At 55.9% G+C, this 16,361-nt stretch overlaps 1 protein-coding gene across 1 annotated transcript in view; it reads right to left on the minus strand.

Annotated features, from left to right (window-relative positions):
• INPP5A (inositol polyphosphate-5-phosphatase A) overlaps positions 1-16,361 on the minus strand; it is a 203,136-nt gene that overhangs the window by 78,884 nt on the left and 107,891 nt on the right.

Genomic DNA, 16,361 nt, shown 5'->3' on the forward strand with positions numbered 1-16,361 from the left:
CCTGGCCAGCACCCGGCGCTGTGATAAATGGCCGGGCCCTGTCACTGAGTTTGATGTGGGAGCCGAAACCTGACAGCAGCCATCCCACTTCGCAAACAACCAAGGGCACGGTCCGCGTCCAGCCCCCGGGACAGAAAACGACAGTGTCCCTGCACACGCTGCAATTGCAGGGCCTGTTTGCCGAGCGCGGCGGGAGGCGGCGGCGGTGGGAAACACTCCACCGGCGCTTATTTGCACACACCCCAGACGCCGTCATTCATCATTTCTGCAATTAGGGTTCGCAGCCAAAGTCCACATCGCTAACCCGGGCTGCAAGCATCCGGCCTCGCCTTCCTGGGAGCCTCGAGATTCCCAAACCCAGTTCAGGCTGGCGCCGGGCACGCAGGGGCCAGTCCTCTCTCCAGACCCCGTGAAAGGGCCACGTGGCACCGGGCAGGGCCACACCACTCTGCGTCTGTGCTCGGGCTGCTCCCGGCAGGACCGCCAGGTGAGGTCTGAGCCCAGGTGAAACAGCAGCGTGTTCCAGAAGGACACACCCCTCCTTACACTCACGAGACCGGAAAGGAACTCAGGCCCACGTGGCCTTTCTCGAGGAACCTACACGTGCACCGCAGGAAGGCGGGGGCCCACGCAGAGCCTCCAGCTACCCCGGGGGCAGGAAAGAGCACGTGGGGGAGAAGTGGGCGGGTGGGGGTCCCCAAGGCCCCAGGGGTGCACGGAGGTGAGGAGGCCCAAAGGGATTCTGGTGCCACAGACAGTGTTTCCAACTCCAGGCGTTTTCAAAAGCCAAAACGAACCAATCCACAGGCGGGAAAGCTGCCCAAGGCCTTTCTGTTCCCGTCCCTCTGGTCCGCACCAAAACGGAGACGCTGAGCTGTAAACCCCAATCAGCAGGCGGTGGCAGGGCTGTGGCTACGGGGGGAGTGGGCCCTTCGCATTCCACCCTGTCCCCCCTGCTGCAGGCAACACCATGAGGACACAGGAGGCCCAGCACGAAGACCCACTGTGGCCAGAGCAGGGGACAGCAGCCGCTGAGGCCAGCTCGGTCCTTGCACTCCTCGGGGTCCACGGCAAACAGCCGTCTTGGGGACGTTCCAGGGCCAGCCTGGGCGCTGAGCCGCCTTCCTGCCTGTGACAGACTGGCAGGACCAGCGGGGACAGGAGGCAAGGGTCTCAGACTGCGGGTGTGGGCGCAGTAGCTGGGGAGGGCCGGGGCAACAGCGAGCTCCAGGGGAAGGCAGGGTCGGGTGGGGGGCTCCCTCGGGCCTGCACAGGCCTCCACCCTGGGCTGCAGACTTGTCACAGCTGGGCATGACCCTCCCTGGCCCCTGGCAACTGAAACCTAATGATGTCCATGCCAGGATGTGGCCTTAGATTCTCCTCTGGGGGCCATGGTCCCCCAGAGCTTGCCCCGGCTGGCAGGACTGTCCGAGGGCAGTGGGGAGGGCTCTACGGCTGAACCTGGCTTGGCAGCCGCCCCGCCAAGAAACCCACCACCCTGGAGGAGCGAGGCCGCCCAGGCCCGGCCCGGAGCCCAGCGCCAAGCCCTGCTGCAGACCAGGGGCCTGAGAGCCCCCATCGCCCTCAACCTTCCCTCGGGGGCCACACTGGGGTGCCCTGGAGAAGTCAGGCTCAGGTGGGCCCCTCGCCCCCGTCCCGGAGTCTCCAAGGGCCCCTCGGCCGTCTGGGGAGGGAGGCCTCCTTCTCAGCAGCTTGCTTCCATCTCCGTCTGTCCGTCTGCCTCTGAGCACCCACCACCCTGACCCCTGGACGTTCCCATCTGCACACCTCACAGTTCAGACCATCTTCCAACAAGTCCGTGGCCCAAGCCTGGCGCCCCTCCCAGCCAAACATCTCTACAGGGCCGTCCACACCCGCACCTCCAGCTCCGCATTCCCCCTTTACTTTAAAAACAAATGGTTTAAAGTTATGAACGATTTCAAGCATACTAGAAAACTTACATGATAATAAAACGTGCCATTTGGTTGGAAAAAATTACCAAGAGTGGCGATGCCAAGGCTGAGGAGCTCAGTGGAGTCTGCGACACCTGCGGGTCGGGTGCAAACGTCTCTGCTCCACGAAGTGACTCAGCATTCGGGGCTAAAACAACATCACAGCTGCTCTGTACCCTCGAGGCGTGTGTGCGTGTGCACGTGTGTCCATTTCAAGAGATGCGTGCGAGAATGCATGAGAAAAGACAGCAAACCAAATGTGACCCAAAAGCAGAACAACTTGAAAATGGGTAAATATACTGACATTCCTAGAATGGAAAAATATACAGCAAGGAATGCAAAGAACTGGAGTAACAACCAAGCACACATAGATGAAATTTCACGATGCTGAGAACAAGGCAAGTTCCTAAAACTTCATATGGCATAATAGTCAGATGACAAAAACATAATCCAGAAAGCAAAGAAACGATTAACACAAAGCAGAGGACAGTGGTTATCTGGGGAAGGGGAGAGGCAATAAGCAAGGGCCGGGCTGGGCAGGGGCCACAGGCAGCTGGGTGCCATTTTTCCAGAAGGGTCTTAGGCTGCACAGGGCTTCAGGTGTCCTCACACAAAAGTAAGAGAATAAGGGAGGAAACGAATACGGCGCCATGTGGGAGGCAGAGAGGGCAGCATGGGAAGAAGAGGAATTGCGCTGGCAGCAGAATGCACGCGCCGGCTGAACGTGAGAGCGAGGAGTGTGGACTCGGCACCGGCAGGCCGCCGCTGGCAGGACGCAGACCATGGCCGCCAGGTCCCAGCTCGACGCTGCACCCGCCCGTGCACAGTCCCCTCCCTCCCGAGGTGGCCGCCATCTTGAATAGCGCAGCTCTGGGGCCTTGGGAAACTCACTTTCACCCAAAGCTCTACCCCAGAGACGCTCCACGTTCCCACCTGCTCTTTAGCTGTCAGTGCTGCACACTAACACGCTATACAGAAGTAGTGCAGTTCACCCAGTCTTCTGTTGGACGGGAAGAGCATTTCCCGATGTGCATTCTAGCCCCCTTACGCACGTGTGGGGTGCACACGCATGTGCACACACGCCTACGGTGTGCACAGGGAGTCCCGGGGTCAGGGGAGAGACACACCGGCCACAGCAGCACGGCGCTCTCCACCCCCCAGCCCCCTCCTCCTGGCGGTGCCAGCAGCAGTACCCGCTGCTCCGTGTCCTGGCCGAGGCCTGGCGCCTTTACCCTCTGCCAGGCTGACGGCGAAACGAAGCCGCGGCGTTGTCTTAGTTTGCATTTTCGTTATCCTAGCACCGTTTTTCAGTTTATCGACGATTTAGGTTTCTCCCGTGAACTCCTGGTTCGTATCTTCTGTCTACTTTTCTACTTACCTCTCATTTTGTAGGTCTTTTGATTTTAAATATGATCGGGAGTTACTTCTTTGTCTAGTACATGCATTACAAAGAACGTCTCGGTGGCTGTGTCATCAATCTTTCATGACATGAAAGTTTTAATCTTAAAGTATTTAAACTTATCGTAGTTTCCTTTGTGGTTTATGTTTTATTTCTAGTTGAAGAACTACTTCCTCGATCTGAGTCCATGACAACATTCTCCCTGCTCCCCGGGGCTGTGAGGCTCGTCTGCGGGTACAGCGTGCGGTGTGCCCCTCCGCGGCCAGATGGTGGCCGAGGTTCCCACACTTGGCATCCCTGACTCTGCCCCTCTGGCCTGTTCCTTTCCTTCCTTCCTTCCTCAGCCTTGGAATAAGCCCGGTATTGAGTAGGTGAGGGCCCTGTTTTTCTTCAGAACTGGCTTTTGTTACTCGTGGCCCTGGGTTTCCCTGAGACCTGAGCACTGGCCCCACGACGCCAGGGCACTCCCTGCCGGGCTGGTCTCCAAGGGGCCTGGGGGGACCGCACAGCCCGACGGCCCGGCGTCTTCCCACACAAACAGGACTTTTCAGTAACAAAGTCTTATAATTTTCTCCACAAAGGTCTTGAAGATTGTGCTCGGATTTGTTCTTAGGTATTTTTTAGTTTGTTGCTATTAGAAAATACATTGTTTCAAAACATTATTTACAGCTGTCTGTTGCTGGGGCCTACGGAAGCTGCTGGGTTTCATCTGTGTCCTGTATCCAGCAACCGTGCTCAACGTACTCTGAAGTCTAGTGATTGTCTGTAGGTCCCTCAGATCCTCTTGGTAGGCAACCGTTTGTGAGTAATGACCATTTCATCTCATTGACTGGGGGGAAGCCGGGGGAGGCTGGGTGGGGGGCAGCTGTGGGGAGACTCTGCGGAGACTGGAGAAGACTGGGGGTAGGTCGGGGGGGGGGGTCAGGGGAGGCCAAGGTGGGGGGAGGCTGTGGGAGACGGGAAGAGGCCAGGGGGAGGCTGGGGGAGGCCAGGGGAGACTCGGGGAGGCCGCAGCACCAATGCTGAAGAGGGAGGAGGGTGACTGGGGTGAGGTGACACAGTGAAGGGTGGAGGGACGGCAGGATGGGGCCTTGTTCTGAATATGGGCTTTTTGTGAGCCCTGGATTTGATGATGAACTGGGTGTCGGGTGCTGTTCTAGTTTGCTAATGCTGCAGAATGCAAAACACCAGAGATGGATTAGCTTTTATAAAAAGGGGGTTTATTTGGCTACACAGTTACAGTCTTAAGGCCATAAAGTGCCCAAGGTAACATCAGTAATCGGGTACCTTCACTGGAGGATGGCCAATGGCGTCCAGAAAACCTCTGTTAGCTGGGAAGGCACGTGGCTGGCGTCTGCTCCAAAGTTCTGGTTTCAAAACGGCTTTCTCCCAGGACCTTCCTCTCTAGCAAGCTTGCTCCTCTTCAAAATGTCACTCACAGCTGCACTGAGTTCCATCTCTCTGAGTCAGCTCATTCACATGGCTCCACTGATCAAGGCCCACCCTGAATGGGTGGGGCCAAGCCTCCATGGGAACATCTCATCAAAATTATTTCCCACAGCTGGGTGGGGCACACTCCAAGCAAATCTAACCATCACCAAAACGTCTGCTCCACAAAACTACAAAGATAATGGCGTTTGGGGGACACAATACATTCAAACTGGCACAGGTGCCCAAGGAAGGAGGGAACCAACGATGCCCAAAGCCTTGGGTTGGAGAGGCTGTCAGAGGCAGTGGCCCCTTCCTGAGGAGGAAGCTTCGTTAGAGGAGGGTTTGGGGGCAGGTGGGAACCCATCAGCTGAGAGGCCACCTGGGCGTCCCGCAGCAGCTGCGCCTCGATGTCTGGGGCTCAGGGCAACGTCTGGGCCAGGCTGTCTGGAGCCACCTGTGAGCGGGGATTTCAGGCCCTTAGAGAGGCCGAGAGCCAGGTCTGGGGGCCCCTCGGGTCAGAGGCGGGGAGAGGAGGAGGGGCCGTCAGGGCGGCACAGGGCCAGGCGGCGTGAAGCCAGAGACAGGGTTTGGTCGGTCAGAGGGGTGTGTGGCAGTGGACACACCATGTGAAGCTGGCCTCAGCTCTGGGCCCGTCCCCCCTGAGCACAATGCGTGTTCCCACCCGCGGCCGGGGCCCACCTGCTGTGCTGAGGGCCCTGCTCTCACTGCCCCCCAAAAGGCCTTGAGCCTGAGGTCTGCGGGGACATGGATTTGCACGTCCAAAGGACATGCTTCACTGGACGTGCCCTCTCAGCAGCGGGCGCTCACCTGGCCTCCCCCTCCAGCACATCGGGCGCTGGGGCTCGGGCCAGCCTCCAGCTGACCACCCAGCACTGGACCTCCTCGGGGGCACCGCCACCTCCCCGCTCCCCGAAGGCTGGCCCCACTGGAGCAGTGAACCGCACACAGACACCCCGTCCCAAACCAGCACCCCATGCCCCTGCCCACCATCCTGCTAGAAACCTGGGACCCTCTCCAGGCTCCCCCAGCTCCGTTTCCACCCCGTGTCCCTCCCTGAATGCCCACTCCACCAGCACAGTCCACGGACCATGGAGCCTCCATCTGTCGCTCACTCCCCACGGCCACCCTGCTGGGCAGCCACCACCGGCCGTGCACCAAGGCCCTGAGCGTGCCCAGCTGCCAGGGAAACATCCTAAATTCAGGAAATCCGACCCGCCACTCAGTCCTCAGCTCCCAGCTCTCCCAGCGTCCCAGGGCTGCCCTGGCCCTCCCCGGCCTGCTCCGGATGGCCTCCTGTCTGCAGCGCTCCTGCAGCACTGCGCGGCCCAGCTAGTGTTGACGCACTTTGCCCTCCCCTCATTCAGCTTCCTCCCCGGTTTCTTCTTGTGCAAATCCTCCCCCCACTCTCTGGGTCTCTGCAGAAACCGCCTCCCCCGAGCAGCCCACCCTGCCTGCTCCAAGCAGAGGCTCCCAGGCCGCACAGCCCGCCTCCCACACAGCCCTGCACACCGCGCTGCGGGCTGGGGCCTTCCCACTGCCCGTCCCCTGTGGAGTGGCAGCCCCAGGAGGGCAGGGATGGGTCTGGCTCACCAGAGAGTCCTCCGGCAGGAGGCTGGGAACGGGTATGTGGTGGCAACAACTCCTGGCAACGCCTCAGCGGACGCTGAGCTACTCGCTCAGGTTCCCCAGCCCAGGCTGGTGCAGCTCTCACAGGGCTCTTGAGGGGCTGGACAGAACCGCAAAGAAACGGCATGTTTCTGACCAACAAGGGGATCGGCCCTTTCAGGTAGGCAAGCCACAAGATTCCTTATTTGAAAACAATGTAGCAGATGGAGTAATAAATCAAAGCAAAGTTGTTATCACGTTCATCAGAGCACAAACAGTAATAAATGAAACAGAGCTTCTGTTTAAATCGATGCAGAACCTCACTGATCTTTTCCTGTATCATAAACTCGGGACGGCCAGTTGAATCGCACGCGGCGGCTTTACTGTGGGACCCGGGAGGACAGCAGACGGAGAGGCTGTGTCGGGCCTGCCCCGTCTGGGCAGTGATCTCCAACGAGCGCTGACTTATCCACAAAGCGCTGGCTTTCCACGGCAGGTTCCGGGCTAAGGTGAAGTCAGGGCCCGGAGGTGTCCCCTTGTCCGACCCGTCACCGCCAAGCCCTCGAGGCTGGCGGCCTGCAGGGGAAACACACGCACAATTTCATTTTGTCTCCCGTGCAGCAGCCAATGCTGGCAGTTAACTGAACTGGCTGTCCGTGGCGTTCAGGCCCTCACAAAGCTCCTGAGTTACAGACCGTTTCATACAGCGTGCAGCAGGGGCGCTGGCATGCGGCACCGGGCGCCGACCCTGACACCGCTCCTGCTGTCACTCCCCGGGCGGGCAGCGCGGGGACAGCGGGTGCCGTCCGCCAGGCAAGCACGAGCCACCCTGACGGCGAGGGAAACACGGGGGACGAGAGCCGCTGCACAGCTCCCGGAGGAGCAGGCTCAGGCCCGCTCACGTTTCACAACGACCACATGGTGAAGCAGCCCCCGTGGAGGGCACGGAGGGCGGTGGCAGCAAGGGTCTGCGCCACGGGGGCAACGAGGCCACGTGCGAGGATCCACACTCAGCCTGCGCTGGGAGGCAAAGCAGTCAAAGTGGCCTGAGGGACACGCGCCCTTTCTGTGTTTTCCCCACTGGAGAGCACGCACACATTCATTCATTCAACAAGTCTTTACGGGCACTGTTTTTCGGGACCATCTGGGGACAATGCAGCCGGGGTCTCAGCTGGCCCAGGGGAGATGGCAGCTTGAGGAGGCGTGGTGACAGGCTTCAGAGCCAGCTGCGGGGCCGCCGCCTGGAAGGGCAGGGCTCCAAGGAAAGACGCCAGCAGGCAGGCTGGGTCTGAAATGATGATAAGGTGTCCTCGGGGGCTAGCGCGTGGCAGCGGGACACACGGACTGCAGTTCAGGACAGCCTGGGCAGCAGAAGGGGCACCAAGCTCACCGGGGCAGGGGCCGCGGCCAAGGTGGGGAGGGCCTCGGGCTGGCATCAGGGAGGGGGAAAGAGCCTCAGGCGCCAGGTGAGGGGCCAGGGTGGAGGAGGGAGGCCGGAGGGCACAACCAATTGGTCGGTTTAAAGGAAATTTGAAATTCCTATTTCAGTTAGTACCCGACAGAGAGGAGCTTCTACCCCTGGAACCTGGAGAATCCCCCCAAGTGACAGTACACAAGGCGCAGAGATGGCTGGCAGGAGCCAGAGGAAAGTGAAAATAAGAGGGCAGGAGAGGGAATGAAAGCCGCTCCACCTCCCACCTTTCCTGGTCGCTCCCTGGACACGGGATCCGTCCCAGAGCTCTCGGTCACAGCAGGGACGGGCTTCCCTGGAGGGGCCTGAAGCCGCCACGGGGCCGTCCCCTGTGGCCGCTGCCCCCCAGCACAGCCACTTGCCTCTGTTCTCCGCAATTCCTTGGGCCTGGCTGTTCAAAAGGAAACCGCCAGGGAATTTGCCCGATTTAATGTATTTCACCAACGGACGGCGACAGGAGGCAGGAGCAGGACAGCCTTCGTCGGGCTTCTCTTCCCGGGGAGGCCGGGCGGCCGTCTCACAGCGGAGCACCCGGCAGCCGAGGCTGCGGAAAGCTGCCCCGCACGGTCGTAAGCTCACCTGCGGAAGGCAACTCAGTCCATCCCAGCAGCCCGAAAGTGCTTCTCAACTTGCGTCACCTCGGCATCTTCCTCGCAAAATGAGATTCATTTGCAGCATGGACACTACATTCTTTATAATAAATATTTTGCAAATTGAAAGTTTTGATAATGAGAAAAGGAAATATCAATCTTAAAATAACTAGTTTTAATTATGAAATTCATTGTTATATTTTTCTAGGTCTAAATGAATACAAAAGTAAATCAATAAACTTTTATGTCAATTAAATTATGTAGAGAATTTGCATCATAATTAAAATGGCCCTGACTTTTATTTTTTGTCTTCTAAAAGTCATTAGCTTTTCAATTACAATTTCATTCTTACAAATGTTCTGGAGAAGTAGGCCATGTGCATTAGGGACATAGGGTAATTAAAGTAAAATGTACTTTAGGAAACGACCAAGACTGAAAACAAGCTGTCCACAAAATACCTTCTGCCATAAGGAAAGCTCAGGGCATTTAAAGCACTACTGAAAAGCTGTAATTGATTTTTAAATTTCAATTATATCAAGCAATTGCCATGCATTTCTATTTCACATAATGTAACTTGGCTTCTGCTCCTCACAAATGCTAAAGCAGCAGTATTTTTCCAAGGGCAGACCTTTACCCTGAGGCCCGACAGGGCTCCCGGGTCCCATAACCCACGTGAAGGCTGAGCCTCCGGAAGGGGCACCAGGCGCTGTGGCGCGGCCCACCCTCCTCTCGCCCAGCAGCGTGGGCTTCACCCAGCTGCTCCGTCAGCAGCCGCAGTTTTCTGTAAGGGCCTCAACTCAATGGGGTCCCGGAGAATCTCATTCTGTGTCAATTTCAGAGAGAAACCACAACAGAGAAACAGGTGGGCCCTTGGGAGCGTTTCTGTGAGCAGCTGCCCATGTTGCAGAGCCTCCGAGCTGAGGAATCCTTTTCAGAGCTCGACGGGCGTCCGGCCGCCCCCGCGGGATCCTCTCTGCTCAATGGGCGTCCGGCCGCCCCCACGGGATCCTCTCTGAGTTGCCCCACTGCCAGGCAGAGCCCTGGTCACATGGAGGCTCCACAAAACATCTGCTGAACGCAACTGATTTTGCCAGTGAGGAAAACCAAGGTCAGCGAGGCGACCACCTCGGGTGTGCAGGCCAGTTACCTGGGGAGCCAAGAGCCACACCTGTGTCCCGGGCGCTCATGGCCTCTCCCCATGCTGACTACATACTGGGTGGGCCCCTCAGCACCCACCAGGACCCGCCCGCCCACAAGGAGGCCACCCCCCTCCTCTGCAGACCACCTCCCACAACCTGGCTGTGCCTCCAGTAGGGCGAGAATCACTCTCAGAACTACCTGCAAGAGCTGCAGGACATTTTTAACATCCTTTGGAAACTCACTGCTTTCGAAAATTTGTTTAGTTTAGTTTAGTTTTGTTTTTCTTTTTTATTTTTAAACAGTAAGCAGTTATTCAGTTCAAATGGTAGGAACTGGTCTTTTTTTTTTTTTTTTTAAATCCAGTCTGATAATCCCTACCTTCTTATTGGGTTATTTAATCCAATCTCAGTTAACATAATTGCTGGTATATTTGTTTAAATCTGTAATCTTACTGTTCGTTTTCTCTTGCTCTCTCTTCCTTCTCTGAGATTGTTATTATTCCATCCCAGCTCTCCTCCTGCTACCATCAGCTTGCAAATTACACACATACTTACTATTTCTTTTAGTAGTTAACTGAGATTACAATACACATCACTGGTTCATCCAAGCCTAATACAGCACTTGTTACTTTTGTTATTCTCAAATTTGCCGGGCCCTTAAAACATGAATTCCACATACACCTACCCACTTAAATGAGACTGATATTGGCAAATTTTGACTCTCTATATTTTAGATCACGTAACAGATTTTGTTCTACACACTTATTTTCCACTTACATTTACCCAACAACTGCCATGTTCGTTGCTCTTCCCTCTTCCCTGCAGCTCCGACGTTCCATCCGGACGGTCTTCCATCAGCTGAAGAACGTTCTCGAGTCCTGCCGTTTGCGTAAGGCTGCTGGTGACGAACTCTTTTCAGTTTCATTTGAATGAAAACATCTACTTTACCTTCATTCTCAAAGGATATTTTTGCTGGATATAGAATTCTACATTGACAGCTTCCTTTTGGGGCAATGAAAATAACATTCCACTGCCCTGTGGCTTCTGTTTTCTGCTGAAAAGCGAGCTGCCAGCGTAACTGTTGTCATTTCACAGCGCTCTGCCTTCTTCCCCTGGCCGCCTTTCGGATTTCCTTTGTCTGTGGTTTTCTGCAGTTCTACTATGTGTCCAGGTATGGATTTTTAAAATCTACCCGCTGGGGTTTGTTGGGCTTCTTGAATTTGTATTGCGGTCTTTCATCAGTTTGGGAAATTGTCATTATTAACTCTTCAAAAATGACTTCTGTCCCACTCTCTCTGCTTTCCCTCCCAGGCTCCTATCACACATACGTTAGGCCACACGGCTTTTGTATGTCTTACCCGTTTCCTCCCCACTCGCGGAGGTTTGGAAAATCAGGTTCTTAAACCTAGCCCACTCCTGTGGGTGTGAGGCCGTGTAAACAGGACCTTTTGATGAGGTTACTTCAGGTAAGTGTGGCCCAGGACGGTCTTAAACCTATTCCTGAGGGCCTGACAGGGACAGTCACAAGGAGAGCAAGCCACAGGGAGCAGCCAAAAGCTAGAACTTAATAGGACCCAGAAGAGAAAAGAGAAGCCGCCGTGTGCCTTGTCACGTGAGGAGGAGCCCAGGACCCAGCACGGCCGCAGCCAGCCCAGTGCACCAGTCTCCAGGGAGAAAGCGTCGCCGTGATGACGCCTTAACCTGGACTTTTCCAGCCTTGGAAACGTGAGCCAATAAATTCCTGTTGTTTAAACCACTAGCTGCACGGTATCTGCTTCAGCAACTAGGAAACTAAAACACCACTCCTTTTGTCTCTCCGTGTTTCATTTAAAATATTTTTTTCTGGCCTACCTGTAGTCCATTAAGTCTATCTTTAGCTCCACCAGTTTCTAGCCAGTGACTTGGGCAAGTCACACCACCTCAGTAAAGCCTCATACCTCTAATTCTCCTCTAATTCTCCTGCAGGAAGGTCTCGATGCACTAACACACACACAGCCTGTTAAGTAAGGTCTGCTCAATAAAATGTACTTCTCTTCCTGCGCCATTCCCCATATTTAGTCAGTCCCAAATCTCAACCTCTAGTCCCAAATCTCTGTCCTCAAAGCTCTAAAAGCCACAAATTTTCCTGAATATCCAATCTTAGTCATCTCTAAATCAACACATCCAAAACTGAAAATCCCCCTGTTCTGGTTTGCTAAAGCTGCTGAATGTAAAACACCAGATATAGATTGCTTTTACAATGCGGGTTTATTTGTTCACAAATTTACAGCTCTAAGGCCATAAAAGTGTCCAAACTAAGGCATCAACAAGAGGATACCTTCACTGAAGAGAGGCCCGTGGCGTCCAGAACACCTCTGTCAGCTGGGAAGGCACGTGGTTGGCGTCTGCTGGTCCTTTGCTCCTGGGTTGCATTGTTTCAGCTTCTGATTCCAGTGGCTTCTCCTTAAGTGTCTGTGGGTCTCTCTTAGCTTCTCTGGGACAAACTCTGGGCTTCATCTCTTAGCTCAGCATCTCCAAACATCTTTCTGTCTGCATCTCTAAACATCTGTGTCTGTGTCGGCTCTGAGCTCTCTCTCTCTCCCTGAGCTCTCTTAAGGACACCAGTAAACTAATCGAGACTCGCCTTGAATGGGCAGGGTCACATCTCCATGGAATCAACCTAATCAAAAGGTCCCACCCACCATAGGTCTCTGCCTGCACAAGACTGTGGCTTTTGTGGGGACACAAACAGATTAAGACCAGCGCATTTCCCACCACTGCCACCCTTCCTCAAAACTTCTCTCCCCCTGGCTGCTTCCTTGGTGCTCACAGCGGTGGTGATGGGGCAGGTGCTGCAGCTGGAGGGCCAAGTCCAAGTCCCCTGCCCCTTCCAAGCTAGGAGACCTCAACCAGGCCGCACAGACTCTCTGCGTCTCCATTTGCCACCTGTAAAATCGGGCAGACTACACAACTACCTCTTCACAGGGTTGTCTGAGTCCTAAATGGGATGCAGGGAAAGTGGGTGGGACAGGGCTCTCCGAGGCGTAGAACGAGCATCCCAATGAGAGGGTGCAGTGATTTCCTCCGTGTCATCGGCGGGGACCCCTACCATGCTGGAGAAGAACAGGTTGTGGCCGCAAACATGCTCCTGGCTGGTGCTAAAGTTAAAAACAGCTTCCTACTTCCAAAGCAGAGAGGGGCAGACGTCTCTCTGGAGAATCACTTGTACGTCACCCCCAGGTGGGTCTTCACTGCCCCCCATCAGGGCCAGGGCCAGGCCCCTCTGCCCCAAACAGAAAAAGGAGACCCTGTCCCAGGGGTGGCCTCTGCACTCCTGTCTCAGGGGACAGCTGCCACTTCATGCCTCTCATCATCTGAAAGCAAGCCCATTCCTTCCCCACCTCTCTTCCGAGGCCAAATCACGAAGAGCCCTTACGGGAAAAGATTTCCAAGGAAAGCCACCTCCCATTAATGGCCTTGTTATAAATTAGACCTTACTGACAAAGAGCACGGAGAAGTGACACCCATCCAGCCATCCCCTCTGTCCGCCCCGTCCCCACTCAGGCGCTGCTGACCACATGACCATTTATCATCTCTCCGTAAAAGACGCTGCCAAGAAATCAGGGTTTCCCGAGGGCCGTGCAGTGCCAGGGACCCTCACGGGCGGGGGTGACAGCCCCGGCTGGAGTGGAGGACGGGGCGAGAGAGCGCCATGGGGGAAGCAAGGGGGTGGAAGTCGTTTCGGAGCCAGGCCAGGAGGGCGAGTGGGTGCTCCCGGAGGGGGACGGCTGTCAGGGGCAGGGGGTAGGGACGTCATTTTTGCTAAGTTGGTTACACACGAAGGGAAAACAACGTTTCCAGAAGGTGGAAATATGATGGCAAATATACCCTCACAGACAGAAAGCAAAATGTTCAACCAAAACTATCAAATGACACAGACACAAAAAAACAAAAACAAAACCCCTAGGATGTCCATTTACTCCAGTCACACAGTTAGAAAATTCGGTTCCAGAAAAGCATTTCATTTTTATTACTAAAAAAGAACACCGGGGTTGGTGACCACTTTGTTCTGATTTTACACAAATGGGAATACCCTGTTTTTAGTTTTCTTCAATTACTACCCTTTATGGGCAAAATTTCTAGCTGCTGTAATGAAGCATCTTGATTTAGTGGAACGGGACAGAACACAATAAAGACCCTGGTTCAATTACTTTGGGAACTTCGGCATCATCCGCCTGGTAGAAACAAAGCAGGTGGGCAGGAATGCAGACGGCCGAGTGGACGCCCGGGAGCGAGGGCCCCACGTGCCACCCCGGCTGGCCGAAGCGCCCCCCGGCAGGAGGGGACTGAGCCAGCGTCTGAAGCCGGAGCCCAGATGTGCCCCGGGCTGCATCCACCCCTTCCAGGTGGCCCTGCTGTTCCCGGGATCCCCAAGGAGGCAATGCGACCAGGGAGCCCAAACCGCAGGGAGGAGAGCACGTGCACTTTCAGGGGTGAAGAGAAACTTGCCAGAACTAAGGTGCACGAGACATTACCCAGTTTTACAACAGAGTCCTCACGGTGAAAAGAGCTTCATCTCATGTCGCCCGGCAGCAAACTCTCACCCGAATTACTGTAAGGCTGTTCATAAATCCCGAATCCACACACCCCCAGCCCCACAGATGTGGGATCCTGGAAGCACCCCAGCACTTTTCCTGTGGATTTAGCTATCTCCAATTTTTGGTTCTAGAAACCCAACCACCCCGATATCAGAATCCGGTGCTGCCCCATCATGTTCTCGAGGCATCCTGCTCACGTCGGCAGGGTGAGGGCTCTGCCGGTGCCAACGTTAGCTGTGCTCTTCATGAGCTGGGGCGCTCGCTGCAGGCCGCGCAGGCCTGACTCACCCCAGCCCCCCACGGTGTGTTCCGCCCGGACTTGGCCGAGGACACGCCAAGTAAGGAGGGGGCCCGGGACGGGCCTCCCCTGCGGTCCACTCGCTCCAGCTTTCCCCGAGTGGTTGGCACCAGGCTTGAGGAGGGCAGGAGGTCCTGAGGCAGGAGGAGGAATGACACGTGACAAACCACAGCGGCCAGTGAGGCTGCAGATCCCAGCTTGCTGCCCGCTGAGGACGGGCCATGGCCGCCGGGACATCAGGGAACACCTGCTGCCCATGGGGCGCTGCTGAGGTGGGTGCGACGGCAGAGGTGAGGGGAGCAGCAGGGGAAGGCAGGGGCTGGGGGGCTGCAGTGGGCCCTTGGAGCGCAGAACCACGCAAGCCCCGGGCCAGTGGGTGGGCTGAGCGCAGGACAGAGCCCAGGGCGCCGGGGCAGAGCCGGCAGCAGAAACCAGGAGGGCCAGGCCAGGGTCAGGTTCGGGGGGGCATTTAGAGTGGGGCGGATGTGAGTGGCAGGCCTAGGAGCACACAGAGCACTCAAGGGCACCTGGGACACCCCTCTGGCCAGCAGTCCAGGTTGCCGGGCAGACGAAAGCTTTTGGGGGGCTAGGGAGTCAGGCCACGGGGGGGCCAGGCCTCAGCGAAGGCGAGGCAGCCAGGAGGGGCTCCGCCACGCAGGGTCTGTGATCTGGGATTCTGCTGATCGAGTCCCAGAGGCGCGGGGGTGGGGCAGGGGCCGGAGGGGCTGTGGGGAGCCATCCGTGGAGAGACCGGGGAATGGTGTGTCACCGCGTGTCCTGGGCAGAATACCACGGAGGGGCCACGGGGCTGCACAGGGCTAGGGGTCTCCGCGGGGCAGGGAAATGCATGAGGCCAGGGGGCTACAAGGAGCTGGGGGGCCACACAGGGCCAGGGAGCTGCACAGATCTGGGGGCCTGTACGAGACATGGGAGCTGTATGGAGCTGGGGGGCTGCATGGGGTGGGGGGGCACAGGGGGCTGTGCTGGGGGGCCACACAGGGGTCGGGGCTGCACAGGGACGTACCACCTACCCACGAGTTACCAGCCAGTGCTCCTCACCACCTTTCTGAGCCCCTGGGCCTCGGCCACCTGTCCGCAAAACGGGAGAAAATAATAAACAGTAGATGCTCAATAAAAGCTAGTGGTGGGGGTGGGGATGTGTCAGAACACAGAGGTGTCTGAAGATGAAGGCCACAGAAAGCAATCAATGAAAGTAAGTGCTTTCACTGAGGGTGAACACCCCCAAGCCATTTAAAAAATAAGTAAAATGGGCAGTAAGCTTTTAAACCACACTGAAGAGAAAAATTCAGGAGAAACGAGCCCTGCAATTCTCCGTGTACAGGTTTGTGTTTAACTTGCAGAGAAATAGCAGCATTTTCTCATTTCCCTGACCACACCCTAATTAAATCTCTAGCCCACTGTTTAAAATAAAACCATTAAGAACATGACAAGAATTTTATCGTTCCCTATTGAGCTATAAAATCAATCACTTGAGTTTTTGTTACGTAACCTCATAAAGTGAAACCGTTTGAGACGAAAGGATCTGATGTGTTCTGACTGCGCCAGAAGCAGCCCGTCAGGCCGGCTGCTTCCGAGAGGAGACGCCCCGGCGTCCCCACCGCTTTCCGCGTCGCAGCAGCTCTGAGCACCGGGTCTACCCGCGCGTAACGATCCCAGGAAGACTTCACGCGGCAGGGACAGAGGCGAGGCAACGTTTCTCTCACGGCAAAAAGTGACATATTCTATTTTGTCTATAAAAGGGATCCATGATTCTTAAACCTGGGATTTGCCTTTGGAATTTTTCAAAAATAAAATGCAAGACGTGGCTACAAAGCTCAGGCTTGAGCAGTACCTAAAGTGCTGGGGTGAGCCCGGGCA

The sequence above is a fragment of the Choloepus didactylus genome, chromosome 15 (assembly GCF_015220235.1).
Source record: "Choloepus didactylus isolate mChoDid1 chromosome 15, mChoDid1.pri, whole genome shotgun sequence".
NCBI lineage: Eukaryota > Metazoa > Chordata > Mammalia > Pilosa > Megalonychidae > Choloepus > Choloepus didactylus.